Source organism: Lottia gigantea, assembly GCF_000327385.1.
Source record: "Lottia gigantea unplaced genomic scaffold LOTGIsca_229, whole genome shotgun sequence".
Taxonomy (NCBI): Eukaryota; Metazoa; Mollusca; class Gastropoda; family Lottiidae; genus Lottia; species Lottia gigantea.
Window position 1 is genome coordinate 166009 of NW_008708637.1, and position 5913 is coordinate 171921.

The following is a 5913-nucleotide window of genomic DNA, read 5'->3' on the forward strand; positions in this document are numbered from 1 at the left end:
CTTAGTTTTAGAGGAATTACAGGAACCACAGACGTCTGATTGTAAATTAGAATGATGTAAATTGATGCTATCAGTGTCTCTGATACACATACAAAATTTTGAAAACCTCTTTACAATCTCTTTAACAAATATAAAACAAATTCTTGATAAAGATGGAATACACCAAGATGGCAGAAAAACTCTAAATTGTCTGTAAACTGAGCATGAGATGGTACCAAAACATTTTCTGTTATTTTATTTCAAATCCTGTTAGTTCTAAGATATAACAGTAAAATTTATTCCAATCATAGTCCAGGAAAATATTAGGCATCAAACTTGCCTTAGAGCAAATCTACAATCCAAAACTAAACAAAAATTCCTGGCCAATTGTAGCCTTAAGAAGAACACAAGTTGGTATACAAATTTTAAGTTTTTTCATTCAAACTTCTAAGCTATAAACAAAGGAAAATTTGTCCTATCATTATAAAAATCTAGAGACATCATCCTTGCCTTGGTGAAAATCTACAGTATTAATTTCAACACCATGCAGTGTGCAATGAGGGAAATTTTGGCAGGACAGCATCATTCGCCTTCAATGATATCAGTCAAAAATTATATCTTGTGAAGAGACACATGTTGGTGTCATTAAAGAGATTGTTAAGAGGTTTTCTAAATTTTTTATGTGTATCAGGGACACTGATAGAATCAATTTACACCATTCCAATTTTCAATCAGACGTCTGTGGTTCCTGCAATTCCACTAAAACTAAGTGTTTGATGATGTCACTAATCACGAAGGCCTTGAGATATTATTAGCATATTTTGCAATAGTGACATCATATACAGCTAGACAATTCTAGAATTACAGGAACCACAGACATCTGATTGAAAATTAGAATGATACAAATAGAAGCCATAAATGGTACACTTTATAAAAAATAGAAAAATATTCTTAACAATCCCTTTTAATGTACACAGACGGACTGATAGATACACAGAGTGATGACAATGCATGTATTAACTCTTAGCATGAAAATTGATTGAAAGTGTGAATTCATGTAAATAGCCTAGACAGTCAGGCTAGCGGCGCTACTGTACAAGACAAGACCTACAGATTTCTGTACATCTTGGTTCCATTCAAAACATGAACACAAAAAGTGTACATAATTTTTGGGGTATAATTTGACCGAAACATCTGTCTCTATTCCAGCAATAGCAATTTGGACAGATGTCAGCTGGTGTAGAGACAGAAATAATAAGCTCTGTTAAATGGGGACATTCCTCATCTCCGAAGTTGCGGGGGTTTTAAACCTATTTAGATACCTCAGATCTGCAAAACCCAGGTATATTTGGAAAGATGAATATTTTTGTAGTTCAGTCATACCAACATTTTCTCCCTACACCATTTATGTCATGTCTCTGGTTCCATCAAAGTTTTTTTTGGGCGAAACTGATCTAGCATCGGCCATTTAAAAATGTGTGTGCAGCCAAAAGTTCAAAGGTCACAGAGTCACGTGATACTAACAAAAGAAAAATTAAGGTGATGCCCAACACTAATTTATAATCATCTTAAAGATAATTCAATATTGTGTTAGAGAAAACGTATCTTTGGAGGTGTGGAAAATCCCCATTTAAAAGAGTCTTTTTTTTCTGCCCCTACTCCAGCTGACAACTGTCAAAATATCCATCAGAGGTTGGAATAGAGGCAGATGTTTCAGACTAGGGAAAAATAAAAGCAATTGAAACTAATTAAGATATTGCCTGAGAAAAGTAAAAAATTTTTTGAATTTTTTCCATTATTTTTATGAGAATTGGAATAGTAGCCTCATACTAGTACTGTTAGTCTTAGAATGTCCTTGCCTTGGTGAAAATCTACAGTATTAATTTCAACACCATACAGTGTGCAATAAGGGAAAGAAAATATATATTATGTTTTCAAAATTTGCTTTTACAGAGCCAATTTTGAGTCAAAATTTGTGAATTTTTGGGGTCGAAATTTCTAGGAGAGAAATGTGTTCCTTTCGATGTAAACTTACAAAAGATTATATTTTTATCAACGCAAAAGACACGCTAAGACTAACAGTACTATTTTGCGGCTGATATTCCAATTCTCTCAAAAATATCGAAAAAAATTCAAGAAACATTTCAATTTGCTCAGACAATAGTCTTTAATATCTAAACAACCTACAAAATTAAGTGGATCCATCACTTTAACAATTCCATAAGTGTCAAATAATGATGAAAATATTTTTGAGGTGCCAAATCAAGAATAAGCTAACAAAATCTCTTCCAGGAGCAATTCCAAACCAGTGAGATCAAACTTAAAGATCTGAGATCTTGGTCCATATTTTTTCACAATGCCAAGCTATTACGAACTTCATACTTTGTTTTATACCTTGACTGCAATAACCATCTTTCTTGTATCATGGAATGCTGCAATTTGATTAGATTGTACGTTATCGAATGAACCTATCAGAGCCCTCTTTATTATGGCTTATGGTTTAACGACTTTCTCTCAAGGGCTCTGATTGGCTGTTTTTGGTAACTTACAATCAAATTAAATCACTGCATTTACAAATGTCTGTGATACAAGAAAAGGTTGCTAATTTAGTCAAGGTATAAGGTGCAGTCCATAATAGCTTAATATTATGAAGGTGCACCCTATCTAAAATTATATAGAGACATTACTCTACATGAATGTCGGGCTTTGTACAAAGTAAAACTGTATAAAAACTATGTAAAGCTACATAGAACTGTGTAAAGCTACTTGGATGAATCTTTTTTTGTATCAGATAATGCAGTGATTTGATTGGATTGTACACCAGTGAAATCAGCCAATCAGAGCCCTCGACAGAAAGACTGTAAACTTTATGGTTTAGTGTTTGCAGACTTTTTGTCAAGGCCTCTGATTGGCTGCATTTGCTTGCGTACAATCCAATCAAATTACTGCATTTACAAACTTCCATGATTCAAGAAAGGTGGCTAATGCAGTCAAGGTATAAGCCAAAAGTCGTAAAAGCTTCACATTGTGGAGATCAACCTTCAACTGACATAAAATTATTCCACAACCTACCACTAAAAATCTGATTTATAAAAAATCTAAGTTGTATGATGCACCTTAGTCCCACTGTTCCCAACTCTCCCCTACATGCAGATGCATGAACATTACCATATTTCTTTTTGTGGATTACATACCATTTGATGGAGTCATTGTGCTCTCTAGTTTTGATATATGCCTACCTAAAAGCATGGAATAATCCCTGAGAATTGTCTTTGAATCTTTTGGAATCCGGAATAATCCATTCACAACAATGGCTGTCATGGAGGCAGCCTTGATGTTTGCTTTTGTGAATCAGTGAAGAATGTGTGAAAAAATTGTGGTTTTCCTGTTTACAGGAATGGAATTTGGAAATTTAGTGATTAAGGATATTTAGCTGATAGATTAAATAAAAACCTGGCAGAAATAGCAAAAAAACAAACCATTTTCAAAGGCAAGTCCATTTTTTTTGGTAGGGGAAATCTGGGAATAGTAGGCCACTTAAATATGTTTACACTTACATATAATTGTGGCTATGCAATAGCATGTTACAAGGTGTCATGACTTCAACAATTGAATTGGCGTTCGTCCCCATTTGTTGAAAATTCTTTAGTACATAATGTAAAAATGAAATGAAATGAATGGAGTTTTACATCCTACTTTTCTGCACCATGTGGGCTAATGAAGACGGGCAACGCCATGCAGGGTGCAATGAGGGAAATTTTGCCAGGACAGCAGCATTAGCCTGCTCTTTTTCAATTTCCAACTGTCCAGTCTGGAGCACAAGGGGCCTCAGTTTATTGTCCCATCCGAACGACTAGACTCCTTTTCCATGTCAACCCCCCCTACCTGCATCACTGACAGGGGGAAACCGGGTTGAAAAATCCGAAGGTATTATCTCGACCTATGCTGGGATTGAACCCTGGACCTTCAGGTTAGTGAGCAAACGTCTATCTCCTGATATTGAAATGAAATTTCATTTTATTCCAACTAACTTAAGTCTTTTATACTTTCAGGAATATTCCTCTCAGAATTGAAAAGAAACAAGAACAATTCCTGCAAGAGCCCAATTTGGTGAGGTATGTTGAAGCATTTTTCTTATCCACAAGAATTATTTTGAAAATCAATTGGAACATTAATTCCAAAAATATCAGAAGTCTGAGATTGTCTTTGGGTGGAAGAAAACCCAGGGATGTAAAAGTACATGATGGAACTATGAATATATAGATAGATTTTTCAGATCATAATGTGGTGTAGCTTCTATCCTCTGTACCTTATTGGGCTTGAAGATGAACATGGTCTAGCAATGTACAAGGGAAAAGCAAGGTCCTCTGTACAGAGATCTTTAATGCGCAAAGAGTGATCTAAGTGGACTATCTGAATCAATGCAGAGATCAAAATCCAGCAGCTGCAGAGCAAATTGAAAGAAGCTTGGAATCATGAAAACAGTCTTTTTGTTAATTCTTGATTTTTATATTTCAGGGATCTTTCTATAAGATATGATTTGATATGAAACAATTTCTGGAGGAGCAAAATTTAGTAAGTATTCTCAAGCTTGACACAGAACTGACATGTAGAATATTTAACTGACATGTAGAAATATTTAACTGACATGTTGTAGCATGTTGTAGAACATGTAGAATATTTAATTGACACACTGTGGCATATTACTGACATATAGATGCACCCAACTGACATGTAGAATAGTTAACAGCTATGGTGTGACACAGAACTGACATGTAGATGCACTCAATTGACATGTAGAATATTTAACAGCTATGGTGTGACATAGAACTGTCATGTAGAATATTTAACAGCTATGGTGTGACACAGAACTGACATGTAGAATATTTAACAGCTATGGTGTGACACAGAACTGACATGTAGATGCACTCAATTGACATGTAGAATATTTAACAGCTATGGTGTGACATAGAACTGTCATGTAGAATATTTAACTGACTTGTTGTGACATAGAACTGTCATGTAGATGCACTCAACTGACATGTAGAATATTTAACTGACTTGTTGTGACATAGAACTGTCATGTAGAAGCACTCAACTGACATGTAGAATATTTAACTGACTTGTTGTGACATAGAACTGACATGTAGAATATTTAACAGCTATGGTGTGACACAGAACTGACATGTAGAATATTTAACTGACTTGTTGTGACATAGAACTGTCATGTAGATGCACTCAACTGACATGTAGAATATTTAACTGACTTGTTGTGACATAGAACTGTCATGTAGAAGCACTCAACTGACATGTAGAATATTTAACTGACTTGTTGTGACATAGAACTGACATGTAGAATATTAAACAGCTATGGTGTGACACAACTGACATGTAGAATATTTAACAGCTATGGTGTGACATAGAACTGACATGTAGAATATTTAACTGACTTGTTGTGACATAGAACTGTCATGTAGAAGCACTCAACTGACATGTAGAATATTTAACTGACTTGTTGTGACATAGAACTGACATGTAGAATATTTAACTGACTTGTTGTGACATAGAACTGTCATGTAGAAGCACTCAACTGACATGTAGAATATTTAACTGACTTGTTGTGACATAGAACTGACATGTAGAAGCACTCAACTGACATGTAGAATATTTAACTGACTTGTTGTGACACAGAACTGACATGTAGAAGCACTCAACTGACATGTAGATGCACTCAACTGACATGTAGAATATTTAACTGACTTGTTGTGACATAGAACTGTCATGTAGATGCACTCAACTGTCATGTAGAATATTTAACTGACTTGTTGTGACATAGAACTGACATGTAGAATATTTAACTGACTTGTTGTGACATAGAACTGTCATGTAGAAGCACTCAACTGACTTGTAGAATATTTAACAGCTATGGTGTGA